This window comes from Calonectris borealis, chromosome 26 (genome assembly GCF_964195595.1).
Source record: "Calonectris borealis chromosome 26, bCalBor7.hap1.2, whole genome shotgun sequence".
NCBI classification, from domain to species: domain Eukaryota; kingdom Metazoa; phylum Chordata; class Aves; order Procellariiformes; family Procellariidae; genus Calonectris; species Calonectris borealis.
The window spans coordinates 4,209,966-4,235,766 of record NC_134337.1 but is presented as its reverse complement, the minus strand read 5'-3'; positions in this window follow the sequence as shown (position 1 = coordinate 4,235,766).

Genomic DNA, 25,801 nt, shown 5'->3' with positions numbered 1-25,801 from the left:
TGACAGTGAGATGTGACACCCCAAACACGGGGACAAAGCACGTGCCGGTGTCATAGGGGCTGAGTTACAGCACAATACCCATTGCTAAGAGTGACGGTGAAAGAAACTGATATCCCTGAGCTGGAAAACTGATGGGATTTTATCTAAAAGTAACGAAGCGGCTCGAGGGAGGGCATCCTCCGCGTTAGGAGAAACAGCCGATGCAGCTTGGCCCCTCTCCATCGCTGGAGGAGACGCGCTGTCCCTGGGGAGCCACTTCTGCAGCAGCTCCAGCAAATTTCGCCCTAATAGGGAGGGCACGTGTGCTAAATCTGGAGCCGTGTACCCCGGCCCCAGGCTAGGCCATAATATACCTTCCTAGGCTGGATACACGTGTCCTATCTTGTTATAAGCGATGTTAAGGAAAAAATTTAATAAAACTACTATATGGCAAAGAAAAAGCAGTGATGCTTGATGGAGATGTTTGCCCAGGCAGCGCAGCCTCGGGTGGAAGGGCTGGGCTGCACATCCCAGTGGGAACGCGGGATGGAACGAGGCGTGGGGCTATCCCGGTACCGGAGCCGGGATGGAGGCAATGGGGCTGCCGCGGCCCCTCGGACAACCGGCTCCTGCGGCCGAGCGGGGCTGGGGGCAGCGGGAGCCACAGGTCAGGGGCTCATGGCCACGCGTCCTCCCGAGTGCCACGATCAGCTGCAGCGTCTGGTTTAGGAGCCGCGCAGGGTGCAATCTGCAGATGTTGGTATTTGCTTTAAGGGACTGCGTTTGCCAGGCAGAGCCAAGGCATGCGATTTTCATTATATGATAGCAACATCTAGCTCTAGCGTTGGCAATGTCAACCCTAATTATTTTCAAGAAGTCTTGAGGGCTGCGGGGATAAATCAATATAAATAACATGTTCATAAACTCTGAATCATGTTCCTAACATGATTTGAAATTCAGAAAGAAGGAGTTTGGGTCAGGTGTCCCCCTCCCTTTTTCTTTCACTTATTAATCTTCGCTGTCTGTTTGTCCTCATCCCCCACATCCCATGGAGGAGGATGCTGCACGGGGGAAAGAGGGAGAGGAGCTCAAAGCTGGGGTGCTCCGTGCTTTTCAGCAGCAAAAAGGAGATGGCGACCGACCAGTGCCATCCCAGGCAGGCCCACGCATTGGACCGACGGCAGCCACCGGCACGTGGCCGGATTCGGGGCCGTGATGCTCTTTTCCCCGGCGCTTGGGCAACCTCCTCCCTGGGCTGCAGCGATGGGGCTGTCTCGCCTCCCCCGCCTGCCGTGCAGATGGCCCGGCATATGGGCAGCCTCCCCTCGCGCTCGCACCTTGTAAGCAGATTCTGTCAGGTTTAAAGAGGAAAAGCTTAATTAAGCAGTTGTGTGTGTACAATTACGTCCTTAATTATCTCCGCGTTTCACTTCTTTGTTGTTTTCTGTTTGCAAGAAGTTTGGTAACAATCAGAGGCGAATGTTCCCTGAAGCAGGAGCTTTTCTTTCTCATGTTTTTTCTTCTTCTCTCACTCCTGCCTCATTTTAGGGATGTTTTTCTGGATTGAACTGAGCGGCAGAAAGAGCCTCTGGCCCGGCAAGACCCCGCGAGCCCCGAGCCCTCCTTGCTGGAGAGCCAGAGCTGGGTTTCATCATCCTCAGCCCCCGCTTCGGTACCCAAACCAGAAGCAGGTTTCCAGGAGTGCTGCGTATGCAAAGTGCAAATCGAGCTGGCAAAAAGCTGGTTTAGCCAATTTTTATTATTTCACGTATTTGTGCTACAGCAACCCCAATGCTCCAGCCCAGCCCCAGCACAGGGCTGGCTGGAAAGCACCAGTCCTCGCTCCAAAGACCCTCGAGAATAAACAGACCCTGCGAGAGCATCATCAGCGGTGATGCTTAATTGCACCCACACCCAGGGACTTGCATCCAAGGGACAGCCCTGCTTAATTAATTCCTGCAATTACTCCATTCCACCCCATTTCCCAGCCTGGGCCACCTCTCCATCCTGCGGCACGCAGCGAGCCAGGCACCCTCCCCAGGGACGTCCCGGCGTCCCCTCGCTGCCTCCGCGCTCCTGGGCAGGGTTTAAAGCCGCCTGCAGAGATCAGGGACAAGAGGTAGCAAAAGCAACTGGCTTAATTTGTGGCGGTGCTTTTATTTTATGCGAGGAGCACTAAACAGTCATAAACATCCAGAGTTAGATATTGGAGCTGGGGGTATTTTTATTGTTTGTAAGTCCTCGAAATTTTGCCATGTTTATGAAGCTTTTATTAAAAACAACCCCAAACTCTCGCTTCTCTAATTGAGTGTATTTCAAAAAAACACACGACCGCTTTTAATATGCAGGTATATTTATATCACCATCAGTTAATTTTTATTTACCTTGTAGTGAAACTCATCTTCATCCTTAATTCCCAAGCCCATATTTACTTTGAAATCAGAATTGGACCTAACAATCAGCCATATATTTAACGTGCCATTAAATTCTCAGTTCTGCTTTCACAGCTTTCAAACCAGTCGGCTTAAAATACAGCAGCGATCCCCTTTTTCCCAGCGTACCGGCAGGCCAGGCAGCGAAAATGAATCTTCACGCGGCTGAAAGATGTCAAGCGCTGGGAACGAGCCCGGAGAGAGCAAGAGAAGTGACGGGGGGGGGCTGCAAAGCGAGACCTGCGGGCAGGGACGCAGCGCGCCGAGGTTGAGCGCTTCAAAGAAGATAGAGGGGAGACACAATCACAATTTCCAAAGATGCAAGAATGCTGCGGGAGAGGAAAGGTATAATCTGTCCCCTGGGTGCCCAGAAAGGAATAACGGGTGTCAGAGATGGAGAGATTTAGGCTGGGCCGAAGGAGAAGCTCTGCGGAGAGTTGAGCAGCGGAGGGGGAGGCAGACGGGGAAGTCTGGGATCTTTGGGAAGAGGCAGGACCGGTGAGCGGGAGTGCTGAGCAAAGCTCAACTCATCACATCCCTCCCACCCCCCTGCCCTGTCCCAGCCCCGAGAAGGGGCCGCGTCCGAGTCTGGAGCTGCAAACAGGGTTGTGGAGTTGGCCATCCCTGCCAACTGGGGAGGGGAGAAGCAGAAAAAAACAGGGACGACCCGGTTTTCCCTATTGCCAAGTTTCCACGAAAATCTGCGCACTCGGAGGGGCAGCAGGGAATCCCCCACACTTCTTCGGAGCATGGTGGGACGCCAGCCTGTCCCCCCCGTCCGCCTGCCTGCTGCTCTGCGGAGCCTGACGTCCCCAAATGGTGCTCGGGGCAGCTCCGCTCCCCCCCGGCCCCGCTCCGCTCCCCGTCCCAGCTCCGCTCCCCCCGGCCCCGCTCCGCTCCCCGGCCCAGCTCCGCTTCCCCCGGCCCCGCTCCGCTCCCCGGCCCCGCTCCGCTCCCCCAGGCCCCGCTCCGCTCCCCGGCCCAGCTCCGCTCCCCCAGGCCCAGCTCCGCTCCCCCTGGCCCCGCTCCGCTCCCCCCGGCCCAGCTCCGCTCCCCGGCCCAGCTCCGCTCCCCCCGGCCCCGCTCCGCTCCCCGTCCCAGCTCCGCTCCCCCCGGCCCCGCTCCGCTCCCCGTCCCAGCTCCGCTCCCCCCGGCCCCGCTCCGCTCCCCGTCCCAGCTCCGCTCCCCCCGGCCCCGCTCCGCTCCCCGTCCCAGCTCCGCTCCCCCTGGCCCCGCTCCGCTCCCCCTGGCCCCGCTCCGCTCCCCGTCCCAGCTCCGCTCCCCCTGGCCCCGCTCCGCTCCCCGTCCCAGCTCCGCTCCCCCTGGCCCCGCTCCGCTCCCCCTGGCCCCGCTCCGCTCCCCGTCCCAGCTCCGCTCCCCCTGGCCCCGCTCCGCTCCCCGTCCCAGCTCCGCTCCCCGTCCCAGCTCCGCTCCCCCCGGCCCCGCCACTGCAGGGAGGAACCGCAGCGGTGGAGGCCCAGATCCTGCCAGCGCTGAGGAGCGGGGCCTGGGGACCCGGTGCCTTGATGTTGGCGAAGAGAAGATTAGGAGACAAGTGGATCACAGCCTGTAATTAAACACCCCGGGAGGAGGTCTGTGATGCCGGAGAAGCCTTTCATCCAGCAGTCAAAGCGCAGCTTCCCAAGGGATGCGGGGAAGGCACCAGCACTTGGAGGCTTTCACTGATGCCTGGGTTATGGGGTGCAGCGGGGAGAGGCTCTGTGCCAGGATCCTGCAGCATCGGCATCAGGATCAACAGAGCAAAGCACCCGCTGCTTCTACCCAGCCCTCACCATCACCACCAAGGGCGGCTCGGGATGCGGGAGATGCTCATGGCTGGAGCACAGGGTGGAGAACTGCGTCTGCACCCCAAAACCACGTCCCCGAGGATGCCGAGGAGCTGGATGCACGGAAACCAGGGCTTGCGTGACCCTGCCGTCTCGCCTTCTCTCCAACGCTTGCCGCCGACTGCTCAGGCATCGTTGCGCTCTTTGGCCGAGCACGCTGCAGAAATTAAACCAGGCAGCGCCGACAGCGAAAAGCAAATGCAATATTTTAAAGTCCTTCCCAGCGTAACAATCTCGGGTACTATTAATAACACTTGCAAGGATTTGTTCTTGAATAGATATGATTTTTATCTTGACGGCGTCTCTTTAAATCATTTTTATCCCCACAAAGTTTGCAAGAAGCATATTTTCTGTGCACCATTTATCTTGCCAAATATCCACCACGTGTTTATTACTCACTCCCTCTTTAACCGTTACCAATGGGACTGGCCCCCACCCTCCACTTCGGCGCTGGTTCCCGGCTCGTGATGTTTCTCTTCCCTCCCTCCCTCCACCCCACAATTCTGCTTCGACGTGTGTTTTATTGGTGGCAGCAAAATGAAATCAAGTGCTCAAATCTCTGTGGCTGAGAAGCTGTCGGAAGGTAGGAAGAGGTGTACGCTCAGCTGGCAAACATCCTTAGCGTCTTTGCTCCTCTCATTTCCTCAGTTAAAATTCAAGTTAATAAAAATGCAGAAAATTATCCATTTTTCTCTGCAGAGAAGTGGCCACAGCCCCTTTGCTGCTGCAAAGAACTCGTCAAAACGAGCCGGTGCATCACAACATCCTCTCCCTGCCGCCTCCCTCACCCGCTCCGCATCTTCAACATCGATTTTAGAGGCTCCAGCTCCCGGGAAGGGACCCCCGGAGTTATGACAAGCTGCGGGGACGGGTGGGTTTGGGCAACTTCTTAATAACTTCTGTGCAAAGGCAGCCTCGTGGCTTTTAAATCAGCCCCCAAGGGCTGCACCCCACGGGGATACGGCCCCGAGAGCGGAGAAGGGGGTTGCAGGGGTACTCGCCGGGGCTCCTCCGGCAGCGGCTGCGTGGAGACATCCTGCTCTTCGGAGCTGGAGCCGGCGCAGCCGTCGATGGATCGATCGGCACGTCTGCGCGCGCGGAAGCGAAGCAGCCAAGTGGAAACGCGGCAGGAGATGGGGAGCAGCGGTGCCGCCTCGCGCGGGCGGCTGCAGGGGAAGGGGATGGGAGGAGGGTGCGGGGGCATCATCGCCCACCGCGGTGCTGAGGCCGTGCCCGAGGGAGCCCCTTTGCGCAGGGGAGCCACGACTCCTCGGGGATGGGCTCCTGGCTAGGAGGAGATGGTGAATACAGCTGATATCATTTGGGACAGCCCGGATGGGCCAGCGCAGCCTCAAATGCAGGGCTCAAAGGACATTTTGCCTCTACCACCTCCTTGCAGGGGCACGAACTGCCCCAAATGCAGGGCTCAAAGGACATTTTGCCTCCACCACCTCCTTGCAGGGGCACAAACTGCCCCAAATGCACCCTCCCTGCCTGACCAACCCCCTCCCCTCTCCACTTGCAGCTCCTAAATCTTCCCCCCACGGCGCAGATACTTCGGTAATTGCCAAAGCAGCCAGAGCTGGCCCACCACTCGTGGTCGGTGGGCTGCAGTCCTCAGGGAAGGACCACAAAGACAGCGAGTGTTTGATTAACAGCCGAGTTCGCAGCCACAGCAGCGTCACTGGCTGTCCCCAACAGCGTCCTCGGTGCGACAGATGGACGAAGGCACGTGAAAGCCTTGGGGCCGGGAAGGCAGAGCCGGGCAGCAGGAGGGGCGGCGGTGGGGGGCATTCCTGCTGTCACATCCATCACTTGCTTGGAAATAAAGACTTTTTAAGAGGAGCTGCAGAGAAAGGAGCAGATTCTCTGATACAACTTAGAAAACATCAATTCTGCTTTCAGATGGCCCATGCTACTCCCTCGTCGGGGCTGAACTCACCCCGGTGCTCAGGCTGGCACAGGGAGCCCAAAGGTGGGTGAAGGCACCCGTCGGAGCAGGGCTCAGGATGCAGGAGATGCAGGCACAGCACCGGGACCCTCATGGTTTTAAATGCCTAAGAGAAGAGCATCCCCATCGGGGACCATGGTCTGGAGGGTGCAACACAGCCCCTTTTTCTGCCCACGAGCCCCGGGCACGCCACGCCGGCCAGCATCGCCTGCCGAGACGGAGGAGACGGCAGAGCAGAAGGTGGAGCAGCCCTGGGCGAAAGCAATAGATTGCGGCACATAATTTAATTGGAGCAAGAAGGGAGGAGGGGAGAAGGAGCGCCGCACCGAACAAAAAGTAGATGAGAGGTGGGAGTAATAAAATATTCCACAACTAGATTAAGAAATTACAGGTGGGAAAGCAAGAGCGCTGGCTGGGCATGCGGTCCCGGCGCAGCTGGGACCGGAGCACACACGTCCCTGCGGTATTGTGTGTTTTTATCGGATGAGGCAGCTTGCCATCCCGCTGTGAAAATGAATCTGCTTTTGGGGTATGATTAAAGCCAAGCACTCCCGCTCCCCTTGTTTCTGAAGGCTTCGGAGACCTTTTTAAAGGAACACCTGTTACCAGGACCTGGTTAATGACTCTTTTGGGGAATACTCGAGCCTCTTCTACGCTTAATAGGTTTTGCATGAGTAGAGGAGGGGATCCAGGAGAGTCCAGGGAGCCTGGAAGCGGTGGGGTTTGTCAGTCCCCACGAGGATTTGCTGCTCGAAGCGATTGCCTTTGCTCCTGGCCCCGCTCTGCCCGGCAGGGATGGGGACCATGTCACGTAGTGGGGCTTTAGAGCTGGAGCACTGGGGAGGTGTTCCCGGCCTGCCGGCAGCGGAGGAGCTGGCTGCGTGGCTGATGGGCCTGGGAAAGGCTGGAAATCTCCAGGTACCGATGAAACCCAGCCTCGCAGCCAGCCCAAGCGGGTGCATCGGCCGGCTGGCAGCTGACAGCTCCTGACCTTTGCAGCACTCAGCTGGAGCAATAAAAACGAGATTCGTTATCTCCTTCCTAACACGAATTTTTGGTGAAAGACAGGAGTCCCCTGAGTGTTTGCATTGCCAGGCACAAGCGACCTGCTATTCTGTATGCTGGGGCAGCGAGAGAGTTTGGGGTGATGCAGTTGCAGGCTCCATCTCATCCCACTTGTCCTGCTGAAAACCCATCCGTGGGGATGCCCGCCCGTTAGCAGGAGGCATTGCTGCATGGCCAGCCTGCAAGTGCAACGCAGCAGCGTTGTGCCGGGGCAGACAGCGCTGGGGGGAGACGTCCAGTGTCCATCACTGTACAGAGGGCATCGGTACTGGTGGACTCGGCATGACTTTGTAGAATAGTGCCCTGAAACCCCACCATAAAAAGCTGCCCGCAGGCGGGAAGTCTGCAGAACCCGTGCCCCAGCCATGCAAGGAGCTCGCACAAGCCGCTGTGCTGCAGCCACATCCTTTAGGAAGGAGAAGAAAGTGCTCAAGAGATGGAAGAGAAGGAGCAGAGGGGAAACAACCTCCCTGGAAAATGCGTCCTGGAGGCACGGAGGGCCAAGCAGGGGCTCTGCCCACCGGCCCCAGCGCAACCGGCGGAGGAGCGGACGCTTCTGCACATGAAAGGGGAACGGCTCCTTTTGTAGGAAGTTTTTCCTTCCCAAGGTGTGGGCAGAAGGCGCCTCCCCACTGTCAGCAGTGCTGCCGGTTCCTGGCAGTGGGTAATTAAAGCCTTTTATTCAGTGCCTGGAGGCACGGAGGCATCAAGGGCTCTTATCAAAGAAGAAACCCAGCGGGCTGGCTTTGTGCAGAGGGGAGGGAAGAGATGCCAAGGCTGCCTCTGCCGGTTTAAAGAAAGTTTTGGCTTCATTCTCCTCTCCTAACACTTTAAATCCACCTTGTGAACAACTAATCCACGTTTATACATAGCTCTGCAGCGTTCAGTTGGGTAGAGGCCAACTCCTCCCGCTGCAGTCGGGGCCAGCACGAGGGGTCGGCCGCAGCACGTGGCTGAGCAGCCCCATCCCCCCGGCAGTGGTCCTCACCGTCCTCTCACTCTGGATCAGGGTCTGGGTTCAAAGGCCACATGGCTCTGCGTGATAAAGGGAATTTCTCCCAAGCATGCGCCCTGCACAGGACGGCGACCCAGGGGTTCCTCTGATTAGCTCTGCTGTGGCATCTGGAGACACTCGGACACCATCTGCACCATGCAAAGGACAACAGCAGCCACCCAAGATGGGCAGGAGGACCTGCATCTGGGGATGGGAGGGACAAACAGCCCCCCAAAAGCGTTGGCAGAAGTCCTGGCTGCAGCCCTGTAACGCACACATGCGGCAATGCTGAGGCCGCACACAACTCAGTGCATTGTGTGGGCAGATGCCTGCTCTGCTGCGGCACCCCAGGCACAGCACCCCGAGAGTGGTGTCCCCAGCCCAGGTCTGGGCGACCTGCACCTTCCCTGCAGGGTGACCGTGCCAGGTCAGGGCTCAGCAGCCCTTGTCTTTTGGGAAGCAGGAGGAGCACTGAGGGGACGTGGACAGAGCTCCAAAGTGGAGTGAATTTTCCAGCTCTCAGCTACAAGGAAGAATCATAACGTCATTTATCATCTTTAAAGATATGCAGAGTTGGCAAGAGAATGAATTCTTCTTCATAACCCAGTTCCCAGGGTATTTTTACTGTGCATCATAAATTATAATACCTTTTTATTTTTGCTTTATGACCTGTCCCTCGCCAATTCTGGTGATCTACATCCTCATTCCCCCCCAGTGCTTTAGGAATAATCCCTGCCTGTCTCTCTCCTCCTCCCATCAGCTCCTCAATCTCTCCCCTTCCACCATCTCTTTTTCCCCTTGTCCACCCACACTCTGTACCGAGATGGGGCTGGAGAGCTGTGAGCATCGCCAGCCCGGCAAGGAGCGAACGGTTGGCACCTCCAGGCTGCTGCAGAGCCTTGGGCAAGCGTTAGCCCATGGCCACAGCTCCAACCCACCACCCTCGCAGCAGCACAAGCCCCCATGCAGCAGGAGGGAGACCACTGCAAGCTCCTGGTAGTGCCACACCAGCCTGGCAGCTCTCTCGGGACCTCCCCGGGTTGCTGAAACAGCCTCAAACATACCCTGCCCCAACGCACGTTGTTTTACAGCACAACTCCAGATGTTTTCAAGACTGGGTCGGCTCTGAGCTTGCTTAGCTTGGCCCTGCTTGGATGCAGCCTTCTCTCTGTTGTGCATGGTTTTCAAGTCCTGTTTGGTTTTCTGCATCAGTATCAGCTTGGGAGAGGCAGCGATGCGGGCCAGGGTGGGGATTTCAGCTCTGTTTGCATCTGAAATTCAAAAGGGAGCCCCAGCAATGCAGGTGAATTAACGTAAAACCGAACAGCTCCTGCCTGAGCCAGCTCAAGTGATCCCAAACCCTCGGTATGAACCTCAGAGGAGAGCAGCCCGCCCCGGGCAGCCTTTCACACCCCCACCGATAGCTGCTGACTGCTACGTGATGCCCAGGAGCCCATGGAGATCCCGCTCCTCAGCTCAGCACCTCAGCAGCTGTCGCTCGCTGCCATCCTCACCAGTGTCTTCCTGTCCCCACCGCCGGTTGGGACCAGCCCAGCTGAAAGGTGCTCGGGGTATTTCCCCCAGCTTCTTTCTTTGGAAAACCCTCTCTTTAAAGAAAGGGCTGTTTGCAAACCACGCTGGGTGTGCAACCCTCCTGCAAGACAGGGGGTGCGGCGAAGCAAAGAGACTTTTTTAGTGGCTTCAGCATCCCTCCAGCAATTACAGCCCAACACCGCACCCGCGGTGGAAAATCATTCATAAAGCAGAAGACAGAGGGAGGAGCGGTGAGTGTTTATCCCTGAGAAATATGGAGATTTGCCGCGATGACGCTGGCTAAGAACATTACATTCGGCATGCTAAGCCAGAGAGTTTCAGCAGGTTTATTCAGGGCTCAGGCGTTAGGCTCCCTATCAGGAGAGAGGCTTTAAGCGTGTCGGGGATTTACAGGCAACAAGAGAAGAAAACAGCCGGCTCCTTGGGAATAGTCCGGCAAGGCTGATATCTCAGACAGGACTGTATTTTCCTTGCACTGTAAGATATTTAGGAACAGCGACTGCCTTTCCGAGGCCGATATGGGATTTCTAGGACTAATGAAGAAAACTCAGTCACAGTCATTCACATTTTCCATCATTTTTCATAGAAATTTGTAGTCTGACCTAAGCGCCTGGCAATGGGAAGTCTCCCTTGCACAGACCCACATGGATGCACCCTCCATGCCCTTAAAATCAGCCCGTGGGATGGGCAGCGGGGAATAAGAACTGCTAAATGTGTTGCTATGGGCGGCTGGCAGCAAGTCAGCGGCGGGATCGGAGCCGCGCTTGGCTCCCGTCCGTCCCCACCGCATCTGGGGCTTCGCAGAGAAAAATTAGAGTACGGGAGCAGGTTAACAGCCAGGAAAATTATTGCTAACAACACGACCAGGGGCTTGTTCCTTCCCTTTTTATTGGAGACTGAGCGATTACTTGTAGGTAGTTAAAAGGCAGGAGCTGTGTGTTATTGCAGGGGATGCTCAGGAGTAACGGGAGGCTAATTAACGAGCAGCTCTTGCTCGCTGCCAGGGGAACGTTCCCAGGGGCCGTGCTGCAAGCCAGAGAGCGGGTTTGAGCAAGCGTGTGGAGGTAGCGCAGCACAGGGGGATGGAGGAGGCTGGGAATGAACCTGTTACTCTGCGAGCGATGCTCCCGGCTGAGGTTTCATGGGGGGCTGAGACTCTTGGGGCAGGGAAGGGCCAGGGACGGGCTGCAAAATGACTCAGGCCAAATTCCCGCTTCAGCCCTGGAAAAGGGAGGATGTAAGAGGCTCGTTGGCATCTGCCGGTGGGTTTTGGTAGAGTAAAGGGGTCATCTCAGCCTTGCTCAGCCCTGGTGCATCGGCATCAGCGAGTGCCGGGCTCGGGGGCTGCCTCTGAACACGGACGGTTCTGGGGGGGTCCCAATTCATGATGGGGCTGTAGAGGTGGGGGCCAGAAGAAATGGCTCCGTGCATGCCCTAGGACATTTCTAAGCAGATGGAGACAGGATAAGGCCTGCGGTGCCTGAGGACATCGGGACACAGAGGCCGCAGGGCTGCCGCAAGCAGCCGGCCCCGCGAGACGCGCACGCTGGGAGAGGGGCAGGTGGGAACAGAGCAGCAGTGACAAATGAGTTTAATTCCTGGGCAGACACCGATGGGAAGGGGTGATTAATGGGAAGAGCACCTCATCGCAGCCTCGGGAGCTCAGGGAGCTGTTTTGGCAGAGGATGGAGCGGCAGGGACCGATGCTCGGAGGTGGCAGGCTGGGAACCGAGTTAGAGACCAGCCTCACACCTGGGAGACAGGAGCTGACAACCAACAAAGTCCATCTCCCTCCTGCCCACACTGTCCCCCTGACCGTCTCCCAGGTCTGGGTCCTCCCCAGAGGTTCACGGGTGGGATTGAGACCCTGCAATCATTTCTCCTGCCCTCTTCTCTCCCTCTTACCCCATCAAACACGCACGCTGGCACATCTGGGGCTGGTGCACGCTCGCTCCAGGACCCTGTTGCTCTCGGGGGGAGATGCCAGCCAGGGGACAAGCCACCCCAAGCAAGGGGGATGGCTTACTCCCATGGGAGGCTGCTGGCTGGCCCTACGGCTGAAGCTGAGCAGCTAGAAGAACAGCAGAAAATATGGGAGGCAAAATATTTCATGTGGGTAGCTGCGCAGAGGGCCATAAAGAGCCTGATTAACACTGCAGTCATCGGCCACTATTTCACAGTAACAAAAAACCGCCCCAGCTGCTGCTGCTGCTGGTTTTGGGTGGCCTCACAGTGCAGCGATGACCAGGTTTGAACAAGAAGGTCCACGTGTGCAACGAGGAAACCTCTTTGCAAGCATCACTGCATCGCCAAGAGGTAGTTTGGGGAAGTCCTATCCCCACAACTCATGGCAGAGACTCGGCCCTTGGATGTCCTCTCTGCACGGGGCAACATATCCTCTAGCCTAGAGAAGGAAAGGGCAACGTGTTTTATACCAAGTTTTTAGAGCAGTAAACTTGGTTCTTGCTAATTCAGCTGAAAGCCAACGGCAGCTGGAGTCCATGGGAGCAGGGACTGTGGGGAGCAATAGTGACTTACACCAAGATTGGATTTACCCCATGGGAGGGATCCAGGAGATGCTGGGATCCGGGATGTGGCTCTGCAACCACAGCACAGCCGTGGGACAGCAGCAAAACCATCACACTAACCAACTGTCAGACTGAGCAAGTCATTACTGCAGCACTTCAGACCCTTAACACCAACAGCCAGCTCTGCCCCGGTGACCTGCAGCACGTCCCTGCCCATCGGCACCCTCCTGCTCCCCATCTGCAGAGCGGGAATCGAAACACAGTCCTGGAGATTGCAGAGGACAGACTGTGCCAGGGCACCCGTCACCTTCCCTCCCGCACACGGCCCCTCGCCTGGGCTGATGCTCTGGCATTCGCTTGCCTCTGGCCCCATCCAGCTCTGTCCCTGCCTGCAAGACCAGTGCAGAACTGGCTAAACTGGGAGCTGGACAGCCTCTCCTGCTGTATCCACGCTGAAGGATTTGCGCTTCCCAGAGACAGAACGATGCCATCAGCACTGGCTCAGCTGGAGGACCACGAGCAGCCTGGTTGGGTACCAGAGGGTCCATCCTTCGTCCCTGTCCCCCTGTCTGGAGCTGCCGGTGCCCCCCACTCCCCCCCAGTGCATTACTCACTCTCAGCCTTGGTCCGACTCCAGCTGGCTCCTCCAACTGGTCGGGGAGATGGTCCTGGGCTGACGGCTCGCCGTGACTGCCAGGAGCAGCCCCTCGTGCATCAGGCACAGCAGCTGTTAGCACTGATTAAAAAAGGAGAAACCCAACAATTACCAGGCTGTGACAGCCAGTTCTGCTGCCCGCAGGGCTGCCGGAGGCAAGGCAGGGGGTCGCCAGCCCGGGCAGGGAGGCTGGGTACCCGCTTGCTCCCTGGGATCCCGCAGCGGGACGGGGATATGCCAGAAAACACGTGTGCGACTTCCACGTCAATTGTGCATGTGCCCGTGTGCCCACAGTGTGCACATGCAACAAGCTCCATAATGTAACGTCTGCACGTGGGCGTATAACGCATATAAACCTGCAGGGCCATATATGCATATAAATCCGCAGGGACACCGCATCATGCAGGCTGTGTCATGCCCGGTGTGGGCTGGCTGTGCCAGCGTGAGCACACGGCGAGAGCACACGGGTGGGCACACGCTAAGCACACACGTGCCACCCTGCATGCACCTGACTGCACAGCTTCTCTGCCTATGCAATCATATCCGTGTCAATCGGGACACGGCTGGACACGTGTGCTGCTGCCGCGCAGACGGCGAGCCCGCGGGAAAGCACACAGACACGGCTGCAGCTGCGGCCGCTCCGCCGGCTCGCGGTTCTTGGCAGCCCTGTGTCTCTGCGGAGTTCCTGAGCAGCCTTCTCTCCCACCGTGCCCGGCCTCCTCATTAATATCTACCAGTTGAATTATTTATTACAAACAGATGTTAGAGTTTAAAGAGTGTTAAGAGGATATCCTTGGCTAATCAATTTATTTTTAACTAGTTTATGTATTTATTACAAACAGAATTTGGACTTCAGCTGCCATTTTAAATTATCCCTCATTCATCACAGTGCTGCACGTGCTGCTTGGATGCTCGTGCTGTGTCCTTGGGGACCATGAGCGAGCCACAACTCTGGTGTCTGCTGACCAGGGAGCGGGCTTGCTTATTCCCTCTTGTTTCCAAACGCTACATAAAATTCAGAACTGAAACGCACTGCAAACTCCCCGGCCACGAGCTTTGCCTTTGTGGGCAGCAGAGAGCTGCAGCCGGGCTGGGCAGGGGGAGCGGGGGTCTTCTGGCAAAGGCAGAGGAGAGAGAAGGGAGATGTTGGTAAGAGGCAGAAGGACTCCAAGCCACAGAGGAAGGAGGGGGAGATGGACTTTGAATGTCTCCATCTCCCCTGTCCTTGCAGCCCTCCCCAGGGCCGTTTAGGCAAGCCCTTTGCCGAACCACCCTCGTGTACCAGGGAGCACTCCAGGATGCTCCTGATTCAGGCCACTGAGAATCTAACCCTGAAAATGCCCTGAAGGTAATTCTGGGATGAGACCAAGCAAAAGCCAAAACAAATTAAGTGGGTATAGTTTGTGCACCACAGTTGCCATGTGCAAACCTGATGACCACGAACCCTGCATGGACTCCAAGCCCTTGAAAATATTAAGAGCAAGTGGGAAGCAGGAGCAGAGATAAAGGAGCATCTTCCAGGCTCCAGCCATGGCCAAGGGCTCCCAGTCCCACACTGGGCTGTTACAACCTCTTCTACAACCTCAGCCCATGCTGGGATGTGTTTGGAGATGCCAGCTGCCAAGCAGACGGGCACGAAGGCGGCTCGTGTGAAAACACAGCCCCCGTCCCACCGGCCATCACCACCTTCACCAAACGGCACACAACCAGCAACAGATGCTTTGCTGCTCACTGCTGCAGCCGTCGCAAATCCCCCGGGTGAATCCAAGGCGTTTCTGTGCCAGTTCATCACCCTCTGGAAAGCACCAAAGTCTTAAAGAACCTGTCAGCCATGAGGGACTCGAACTGCATTTCAGCTTTCAGCTTGTCACCATTTCCAAGAGATATTAGGGAAAAAAACAAGAAGGGGAGATGCTGTAGGAGGAGGAAGATAAATGGTGCCAGGAAGGAGGAGGGGGAAGGAGAAAGATTGGAGAAAAAAAAAAAAAGAGAAGAGGGGGTGAAGCTGCGCATTGAGCACAGCAATTAAAGCCACCCTGAGCTCACCCAATTAAACTGACTGGAGAGAGGAGGAATCCCAAAGGATAATTTCCTGGCAAATTGCTCGTTTGTCTCTCTCAGTCTCTGATGCTGGAATGCTTTTGTGTCAGTCAAGCCATGGAGCTGAGCCCTGGGGAGAAGAGGGAGAGATGTTGGTAATTTAGCAGGCAAAAGGCATCTCTTCCTAGGAACCTCCTCAAAAGTGCCATAAATCCAAGTAAACCTTGTCCGTAGCTTCTCCAAAGCAGCGAGAAGAGACAGGACCAGGAAGAATGGGGATGGATGGAGCACCCTACCTCTCCTTGGTCTGCTGGATGGGCCTTCTGCCTTGTTGCTCCCATCAGGGCGTTGCTCCTCATCCGTGCTGGTGCTCCCGGGTGGCATTGCCCCTCTGGCTCGGGTCTGGTTCCCCCCATCTCAGCAAGAGCCTGTCTCGCTACAGCCCACGCAGGGACTCCGTTCCCACCTATGAAAGAGGAAACGCATGCTTATGCGGATGGGCAGGATAGAGGGGAACTAGGGGATTACTGCAGAAGGAAAAACGCCAGGCAAATCATCAGATAGCAGCCTGTCCCAGCACGGTGAATGCCGGGCCCATCTCGCTCCTCTCCTTGGCTCATCCATAATTCAAAGCAGCCTCGAGAGGGCACGGTGGAGGAGCACAGCTACCACGGCCACAGCCCTGCGGTGCCCACGGCAGGGCTGCTCCAGCCCGCAGAAACACCAGGACTGCGCTGGGGATAGGGAGCGAGTGGGGTAGCCGGCTGGGAAGGGCCGTGGGATTTGGGGGAGTTTCTGCTGAGCTGCGGTGAGAGCGGTGTCCAGCTCCCGCGGGACACCTCTGCAAAACAGGGGGTTCGCAGGGGAGACACCGGAGCATCCAGCCTTGTTCGTACAGTAGCCCTGCCCTACAGCGCAGTCCCTACAAATGCCCACTGCGTTCACCTTTTGCAAGGATCTAAACATCAAAAAACCCCAAGCAAGCGTTGGATGAGGTCCTGCTCCTGCATTTGCCATCCAAGGCAGAAGCCATCCCCTTCCAGGGAGCAGAGCTCCTCAGACATCTTCATTCCTCGCACGTGGCCCCGACCGTTCCTCTGTGCTGTCAATAAAGCCAGAAGCAAACAAGGACCTCGAGATTTACTGCTGTTCATGCTAAGGGCCATGGTGGGTGCTTAAACCCTAGAGTTATGGGAATCAGTGGAGTGCTGTAATACCTGGCTAGACACAGATGAGCAGCTGCCGTGGCTCAGAAGGTGCCCAGGGAGTCAGAGGAGATGCAGAACCCCAGAGCGTCCAGAGACAAAGCCCAAACCACGGACAAAAGGGAGGAGACAGAGCTCAGAGAAGCAGCTTCAGCTCTGAGAAAAACGAAAACCGCCCGTAAACCAGGCAAGACCTGCAAAGCCTTCGAGGGACTTTATGGCAGGGGACTGAGGAAGCAGCTCAACGGTTTTAGGTCTTGGACACCCATGGGACGGGTGGAAGCTGGGTTAGACCCTGAGCCTCGCACAGCACATCCAGGCTCCCACCGGCAGCTCGCCCAGCGGGCAGCCAGCAACGGGGGGAGCCCTGTGTGGGCACCAGCCCCCTCCCCAGCCCTCCTTCCCCACTGCCCGCAGCAGGCAGATGCCGGCAATCAGCGGGCTCCAGCCGCGTTGCCAGCACCGAGTCTCAGGCGGTCAATCAAAGCATCATCTTGAAAGTGTTAAAGGCCCGTGTCTGTCTTTATTATAATCACAGCACTACACCTTGTCGCCGCGTGTGCCCTAATGCTGCAATATTTTGCGCATGATTTCACCAGCTGCTGCTGGAGGCATTAGGGAGCTGATGCTCCTTTGCTGCTCTGGGCGTTTGCTTGCTTGTTTGCAGTTAAGCCTCTTTTTATACTGACTTTTCTTTATTTATTCTCCTTTTGCTTTACAGAGCAGTCGCCCCCTCCATGGCTGGTAGCGCCTTTACTGACACTCAACCACAAAGTGCACAAAACATCAAAAACGCAAGGCTTGGACCCAGGGTGGGAGAGGCTTGGTGCTGTGCTGCTGGGGGCTTGAGTTAATGTACGTGGACTTAACATGAGGATTCAGCCTTGTTGTTGGCATTCGCCGTAATCCCTGGCCCAGCGTGGTGTGCAGGAGCTGGTCCCATCCCTGCCTCGCTCGCACTCCCCCAGCGGGGAGAGCACAGGGGGGACTCCATCCCCCCCGCTCCTCTGCTCCCCTCTGGCCCCAAAAAGTGCACAGAGTATGACCCGGAGCCCTTCCCGTCCTGCTCCCTGGTCATGGGGGAGGAAAAAGCCCTATTCAATAGGACCCCAGGTTGCGGGTCCCCAAAGAGCTCGGGAAATAATAATAAATGCAGGGATGAACCATGGAAACTTGATCAAAGTAGGATAGCTCCCACCTGAGAGCTCCACAAACAAGGGGCTTTTCTGCCTGACCCTAATGCAGAAAGACCTCGCAGGCAGCCAGCGCACCCCGGGGTGCAGCACGGCAGGGACGGTCTGCTTAGCAGGGCACCCGTTGGCCACAGACGCGCTGGTCCTATGGGTTACCCACGGATGCCCATCCAAGGATGTGCGCCCACAGCCTGAAGGCACAATGCAAAAAAAACAAAAAAAATCTCACTTTTTTTTACTTTCCCTAAATGCTACCATTGTCCCCTGATGGGCTGTCCCTCAAAACTGCCCCCACTCCGGCCATTGGGTGCAAAACTGAATATTGCAGGAGATTAATGACCTTAGAAAAATGTAATTACACAACAGGGTTCTGCTCTTAATAACTGCGTATTTTACTTGTCAATGTGCCTTAATTGAAAATGAGTAGGCGATACAAGTTGCAGTGGAGTTGGCTGGCAAGCCTTTAACGCTATATTAATTGTAGTAATTAGCAGTCACTTTATGTTGGAGTCATCTATAAATAGGGGGTCCATTAGTTTAGCAGAGAGTGTGATTTAAAATGCAAATAAAATCCCAACTATACATATAAATCACTTCTTTCCCCCTGCCCCCCAAATTTACAGTCACGAAAGGGCTGTGATGCTGCTCTGGATGAGCTCCAAAAGCTCACCCTCCCCCTTAGGAAGGGAAGCGGTTTGGTCGTTCGCCATCGCAGGAGCAGCTGGGATGATCTCAGCACCCTAAGGAGACCCCGGCAGAGGGGTTTTCCGCCAGCAGTGACTTTGCTTGGTGCTCCCGCAGCTGTGGATCTTTGCCAAGCTGCTGGGTGATGGGCAACATCTAAATCAGCACCCCAGCACTCACCGTCCCATGCCTTGGGCTGCCCAAGGTGGTTGGAAGGGCGCTGGATAAATCCCAAAGAGCCACACGGCGAAGAAGCAGACCACAAAGCCCAAATGTTCAGCGTCTCTGTCCCGGAGTGGTGGGAATGCTGCAGGGACCACCCTTTGGGGAGAAAAAACACCCAACATCTGTAAAGACACAGGAAAAGGGAATGCAAGCACCGGCCGGAGCGAGCCATCGCTCCAGCGATGGGGGCCCCATCGCACCCCGGCACGCTCCAGCGCTCACAGCCCGTAATGACATGCTCCACTTATTTGATTATTACCAAAGGAAGAACAAGTAAGAGAGAAAGAAGGAATATTCTCTTACTAACACAGAATCTCGTTAAATTACAGCCTGTACTACCAGGGACAAAGTAAGGCACTAAAATAAAATACTGGCTCCAAAAATCCAAAAAGCAGAGCTATTAAAAATTAAAAAACAAACACAAAAAAATCTTTTCACTGCTGACCAGTTCTTGCTTTAAAAGAGATCATCCGTTCCCCCCGACTGGCACAGCTCCTGCCTCCTGCTGGGGTGCAGATCTATTCCTGCACAGCTATTCTTGAGCAGGGAAGAAACAACCATCTTGGGGAGAAAAAAAAGGAGGGGGAAAAAAAAAGGGAAAAACAAAAAAAGGAAAAAAAAAAAAAAGAAAAGGAAAAAGAGATGAGAGGTCTCTACCTGCTGTAGGAGCAGCTCCCATTCAGGTGCTGTAAAAAGCCCCAGCACATTCTAATTGAAAACACATTTTTATTACTGATCACAGAAGATTTCACCCATTCAATAATGCACCTTCCTCAATAGTGACTGTATTGCACAGATGAGAGAGGAGAAAGGAGCCGCCAGCTCCGAGTCCTCTCTGCCACTCCCCGCGGGCACCGCAGGCTGAGAGAGGAGATGGGTCAGGACCCCGAGCCCCTGGCTCCGCTCCCCCTCCCTGCACCCCAACCCAAAACCTGGGAGAGGGGCTGCATTCCTGCTGCCCCCACTGGCACTTTTTTGGCTTCTAAATCACTAGACTGAACAAACATGGACTGAACGAATCCCTCCAGCTCTCCTCCTATGGCCCCCTTGTCCCTTCCTCCCGCCCCTTCCTTCCCATGCCACGAGCAGCTCCAACCACATTTCCCCAGGGAGGAGGAGGAGGAGGAGGAGGAGGAGGAGGAGGAGAGCGAACCCCTCCGCACGGCACAGCTCTCCAACCGCCACAGCCCATCTGGGAGAGGAAATCCCGCAGTGTGCAAAGGGGAAGAAGAATAACGCTTCTCCATCCACATAATGAAAGGCTTCTCGAGACCTAACAGACAGGAAAAGCCCCTCGGTCCCAGCCTTTGCAACGAGCTCCTGCTAATTATGGCTTTAGCTCCGAGCGTGTTCCCTCCTGCCAGCACTGGGGAAGGAGCTGTGAGTGCCAAGGCCATGCCATTAAGGAAAGGGGAGGCTATCTGCCGCAGTGACTCACCGGTGATGCCAGGGCAGGACACGGTCCCTCCTTCCCGCAGAAGGAGATGCACAAAGCCACGTTGTCGCACGGAGCAGCAGCAGCACGAGGAGACGGCTGAGCCTGGTGGGGCAGGAGGAGACTGCTGGCTTTGGGTCAGCGAGGGGAAAGCATCCTTCTCCACGTGCCCAAACCGTGGAGATCTTGGGCACCCCACGTGCACCCAACCGGGAGGAGCAGAGGACAAAGACAAGAGTGAAGGGAAGGCGGAAGAGCTCGCGAGGATGTTTTTCAGCCCATATTCCTCAAGCGCAGCAGATCAGAGACCTTCATCCCAGCAAATTCCCATTCTGCTGCTTGACAGATGCAGGAGTTTCGGCTGGAGCCAAATGCATATGCGGGAGCATAAACCAGAGCAGGGGACTGGGCTCCAGTTCTGCCCCAGTGTTTCCACCAGTACAATCAAGGTCCCCAGTGTCACCGCGGTGAAGCCCCGTTGGCTCCCCAGGGAAGAACCCAGCAGGTCTGCACTGATGGAGCATCAGGCACAGGGAAACCTCAGCACCTCCAGCTCACCAGAACTGGTCCCAGTGCCAGGCGTGCCTGGCTGGCCTTTGACACGTATAAGCCTCCTGCTCCATTTAATGCCGTTCTTTCTTCCCAGCGCCTGCACGGTTCAGCGATGAGAGCAATTCCCCCGCTCTGCAATGTGCCCTCGCACCAGCATGGCCAGATTCCCCCTCCCCAGCCTCCATCTCCAGCCTGTCCATGTTTAATTTCCTCTAATCGCTTTCTTCACAGCCATCCTCTCTAAACCCTTTATCTTCCTCCAGGCTGCAATTCCCTCCCTTTGCTGCTTCTCCATTTCCTTTCTGTGATGCTTTGCCCACAGCTATCTGCATTACAGTGGTTTAACCAGCGCTGTGCTGGGAGAAAGGATTATGTCCCTGCCTTCTGCTCAGGTGCCCCTGGTCACACATCCCAGGACTGCATCTCCCCGCTAACAACAAGCGTTCATCCCAGAGGCCACACCAGAGCCAGCTCTGCCCGTATTGTTTCTGTCCAGCGCCACTCAATCATTTTTGTCATCGATACGTGGCTTTTAGATCATGTCCTCGTTAATCTGATTAATGGTCTCCCGGCTTCACGCATCTCTGCGCTGCACTGCTCCTTGCATGGCTTTGCTGGACTGTGGTTACGGGGGCAGAGGTTTCCCCCCCAGCCCAGTTTGCTCTAACCCTTAGGCTCAACCCCTGGCTTCAGCAGGACACCGTGGGGCTGGTGGTTGAAGGACAGGGAGACATGGCTCCCTTCCTCCCCATCCTGCTGGGTTTGTCGCTTGGAGGGACTTGCTCGACGCCGATACCACTGGAAAACCCCTGATTTGGTGGCAGGCAGGTGGCCAGCGAGCTGTGGTTGCTCCACCAAAAACATCCACGCGGTTCGGCTGCAAAACTTCCCATATTTATCTTCTTACAAGCCCTCACCAGCGTGCAGGGAGCTGACGCAACACCTGGTCACGTTCCTGCCGCAGCGTGGTCCTGAAGGCTGCTCCTCGAGAGAGGCTCTGGCCGAACACCCTCCCTCTGCTCCGGAGCAGCAGCCGCGCATCGCAGGAGAGAAGCCGGAGGAGCCCAAATCTATAAATAAAAGACATGAATTAAACATGACTCCTGCATTTTCAAGGGTCAGATGAGCATTCGGTCACTTAGCAATATCATCTCCTCCCACAGAGGGAAAAAAAGGGAGAATAACAATAAGAATTTATCGTTACTTCTTGTTTATCAAGTGACATTTTGAAGGACCAAATCTCACCCCTGCTGCGAGCGTGGGAGCAAAACTCAGTCCCACACACAGTTCCTCTTAAACACACGAACCTTCTCTAAGAAAGGCAGGTGACGACTGTCCCCATTTTAAAGCTGGGCAAAAATTTTCGCAGAGAAGATGCTAGATAGATTAATTTGACATACTTTGGCAGAGACAGGAACGCAGCCCATCCTCCTGGCTTTCCAGCCTGCTTCCCAGGCAGGGAGATAACGAGACCCACACATCTGCGAGGGCAACAGTGGATCCTCCTTCATTTGGTAGCAAACGCACCTTGCGATGACAGTTCCCAAATTTCAGGTGCTCCTCTGAAACATCTTATAAACTCCCTGATTTTTCTTCAGTCTGCCCAAACAAACCTTGCGGCAGGCTGCAACGCAAGCGTTACCGGTGGAGCTGAACAGGCCACGCGCACCACCTCTCTCGCACTCCCCAAATACCAATTGCCAGTCCTATCAGGGAGCGCAGAAATAAAATGAACGGCGATGGATCGGAGGTGTCAACAGCTTTTCTGCTCCATTGCAATCGCTACAAGTCACAGCCAGATTTTTCATTTCCAGGCTGGTAATAGATGAGAAGGGACCCAAGCCAAGCTCCCGACGCCTGAGACTCTCCCCGTCTTGCTAGAACAAAATAACTTCCCACGACCTCATCCAAGCTCATCAGTGGAGAATGAAGCCATAAAAGTCAGAGCTGCACACCCAGCCTCGCATTCCCCGTGTTTGTATTTCAGGACTCTCTCAAGCACGAGAAACTCCTCACGATGCTGAGACTTTGCATGATGAAGCTTGAGTGAGCTGAGTTGGGGAAACCTGAAAACCGACAGTGCTTCCCGCTCCGGTGCCCATCACCATCAGCTACAACTGCACTGGTGATGGGCCCTAATTGGTTTTAACACGCAGGCAAGGTTGAATAACGAAGGGAAACACCTATTTATCTGCTCACAGGGCTGCTTTATCCATATGTCACTCCCCGCGTAGCAGAAATTTCATGTAACGTCGTATTTCCTCTGGGTTAATTTACTTACAGGTGTCAGATTGACTTAATTCCTGGTCTCCTTAATTGGCCCCACTGTTAATACCAGCTCGCGTGCCTCTGCTTTTCCGAGGCCTCTGTTGCTTTTGCTGTAGCAGCCGCCACCTCCTTCTCCTTTGCCTGCCAAAAATATCCCAGCGCCGGCGATCTCCTGCGGAAGGCGAGACCCCGCCGTGCGTGCGACGGATCAGCGGCGACCTGAGACTGAAGCTGCAATTAAGAACAGCGAAGGCTTGACGAGACGTTCACCTCCAAGCACAACCTGGTGCCTCGGGCGTCTGGCACCGCGGGAGACTCGGGACTGCACAGAGGGGTGTATTCCAGGCGGCTGGGGTTTCATCTGCGATTTTAAAAGAATAAATACACTGCTAAAGTGGATATTATCCAGAACAAGGTGCACATCAGACTTATGCAGGAATTAAGCCTTTGGCCCTGGGAAATCCTTGCCCAGGCACTGCAAACGCCCCTGACCTTCGCAGCCTGCCCCGGTGCGAGCCCCGGTGCTCCCAGCCCCGACCTGCTTCCAGCAGTTCCCGGGGTTTCGTGACTCAGGTGGCAAGCGGGAGTCCAGCGCCGGCTGCGCGGTGCAGCACGTCCTCCCCTTCCAGGGTACCAGCCCCAGCCTTGCAGATGCTGTGAGCACAAACCCGCAGGCACCCGGAGCTTTTCCAGTCTCAGACTCCTGAAAAGACCTTTAGAGTGAGCAGCACTGTCAACAAATGTATTTAAATTACACAAAAAAAAAAAAAAGCTAAAACCCAAACCTGATGTGCTTTTAAATTGGAAAATAAATGAATCGCACAGAAGACAGAACAAAAAATTATTAAAATCTATGTAGCCTACCATATTTTCCTCCCAAAATTAGGAAGCTGCATGCTCAGCTGGTGTAAATCTCCTTTAAATGGCATTCATGTTAATGATCCTACACTGATTTACACCACTGGAGAGATTAGCTTCCTCTATGCCTGGGTCTCTGTGCACATCTGTCCTTTGAGAATCAATAAATAAAACTTGAAAATAATATTCATCCACCATTTATTCTGCTTAATTATTTAAACTTCAGATTCTGGAAATAATAAAGGAGTAATAAAGAAGAAATTTACCATCCACCACAATTGCTGGGAGCATCTCATGTTATTTCTTCCTTTACTTTTTAATCTTTTCCTCTTTTTCTTTTTTTTTGGCTCACCAAATTGAATCAATTTATTAAAGTTGTTGCAAAACTGATTTGCTCTGATCTATTGGTGGTGATGAAGAGAAATGGGCTGCTCTGCTCTCCCGTGTCCCCCAAGTCCCGCTCATTAAGAAGAATAACACTTTGCCATTTAGGGAGCAGTTTGCAGCATGCCTGAACGGTAAAGACTGATTAAAAGCACGACGTGATTTTGGAGGGTAAATGATACTTGTGATGACGAATGGCAAGAAGGATCCAGCCAAGAGATCCCAGCTCCTAGAAGACAGGCTGCAGAAGACAAATCCCTACAGAAATCTGACCGAGCTTCTACAGTAACTTCGGAAAGTTGGGATGGGCAAAGCCAACTTACTTTAAAAAAGAGACTTTCCTTGATCTCTGCTCTCCCTAGAGCAGCTGGACCGATGGCAGGAGGCAAATCATCTTCCCCACTGCCCGACAAACAGCTGGGGATGGTTTCTGGATTTTTGGAGCTCTGAGTTCAGACAGTCTTGGACAGATCCATCCCTCCAGGCTCCATCAGGACCTCACGACCCGGAGCAAACTCCGCCTGGAAAATCACGCCATGCTTCAGCTGCTGGAGGATTAATGGACCTGCTGGCAGTGCCAGATGAAAAGGAAAAAATTGCCCAGCGAGACAGGAGCTGATAAAGCTGGGTTTCTGAGCACCGCAGGGGCTCGGATCAGGAAAGGGTCCTGCCCTGCCTGTGCTCCCATGGGCAGGCGGGCTGCGGAGCAGGGACAGCCTGCGGCACGCCAGCCCCGGCTCCCGGCGAGCCGCCTCCCCAGGCCGTGAGCAGGAGCGGCAGGCGGCTGTCTGAAATGAAAACATCAAGGTGCCGGCTGTGACGGGCTGTAATCCCAAGCGCTTTGACAGGCCTGTCACCTGCCACGTTCTCCCCGCGCCCCATGGAGACGGGCCGGGCATCCTCGTCACGCCGCAAGTCGGCACAAGCGCCCCAAAGAGCCGCGGCAGCTCGAGGCGAGGAGCCGCGGAGGGGTAGGGATGTGGGCTGGCGTCGGGCACCCCGGGTCTGCCGCCGCTCCCGCATCCTCGCTAGTGAGCGGGGATGTTATGTGCACCGCGCGCAGTGTGATTCCCCAAGGCTTCAGAGCCCATGCTGAGATACCTGCACCACTGCACCTCGCTTGCGTGGAAATCTTTACCTGCAAGGGGTGGCTTTTGGCCTCTGCAGGGCACGTGCGGCAGAGCTGTGTCCATACCGGGGCTTTGGAAACACAAGGACATGCCATTTTTTCTTTGCCAACACAGAAACAGCACTAAAACACTTTAGCCCAGACCAGGGCTATTTAACCCATGCACCAGGTTAATTAAGCCTGCCATGCGCTCCTCGGGCAGGCCAGCTCCCCCAGCCTGTGGTGCTGAGAGCACGGTTGTGCCCCAGGTCCAAGGCGCACGTTTGCTAAGGCTCTTTCTGGTCCCACCATCACCCTGCCCAGAACATTGCATCCCCCTGTGCTGCAGCAAGGTCCTAAGAGAAACCAAGAAGCAACCAGATATCCTATGATCCGCCAAAACCCCAAGAGGGTTTTGCTGTTGCTTGTCCTGGGGTCACACACCTCCGCTCACCCCCATGGCCACCAGCTTGTCAGCACATCACCAGTGCCAGACCAGCACGACACATGGCAGGATTTAGTCCACACGCCTCCCCCCGCTCCCCGGCCGGCCTCGCGCTGCCGGGTTCCTCATCTCTCCCCAGTTTCTATTTCCAGCCGCCTGCGTGCAAAGCCCCAGCTCCCGCCGGCAGCTGCTTTGCCAGATGGGCCAGCAGCTGCGTCGCCGCCGCCACCATGCTTGGCACCAACCCGCCGGCAGTCACCCACCCCACTGCGCTCCCTCGCCGAGCCGGCACTGATCCTCTGCACCGCAGCAGCTACGGCTCCTGCAGAGAGCATCGCTGCAGAGGCTGTGACACTTCGTGACACAGAGAGCACCTGGATCCGGCGTTTTTGGGTCTCG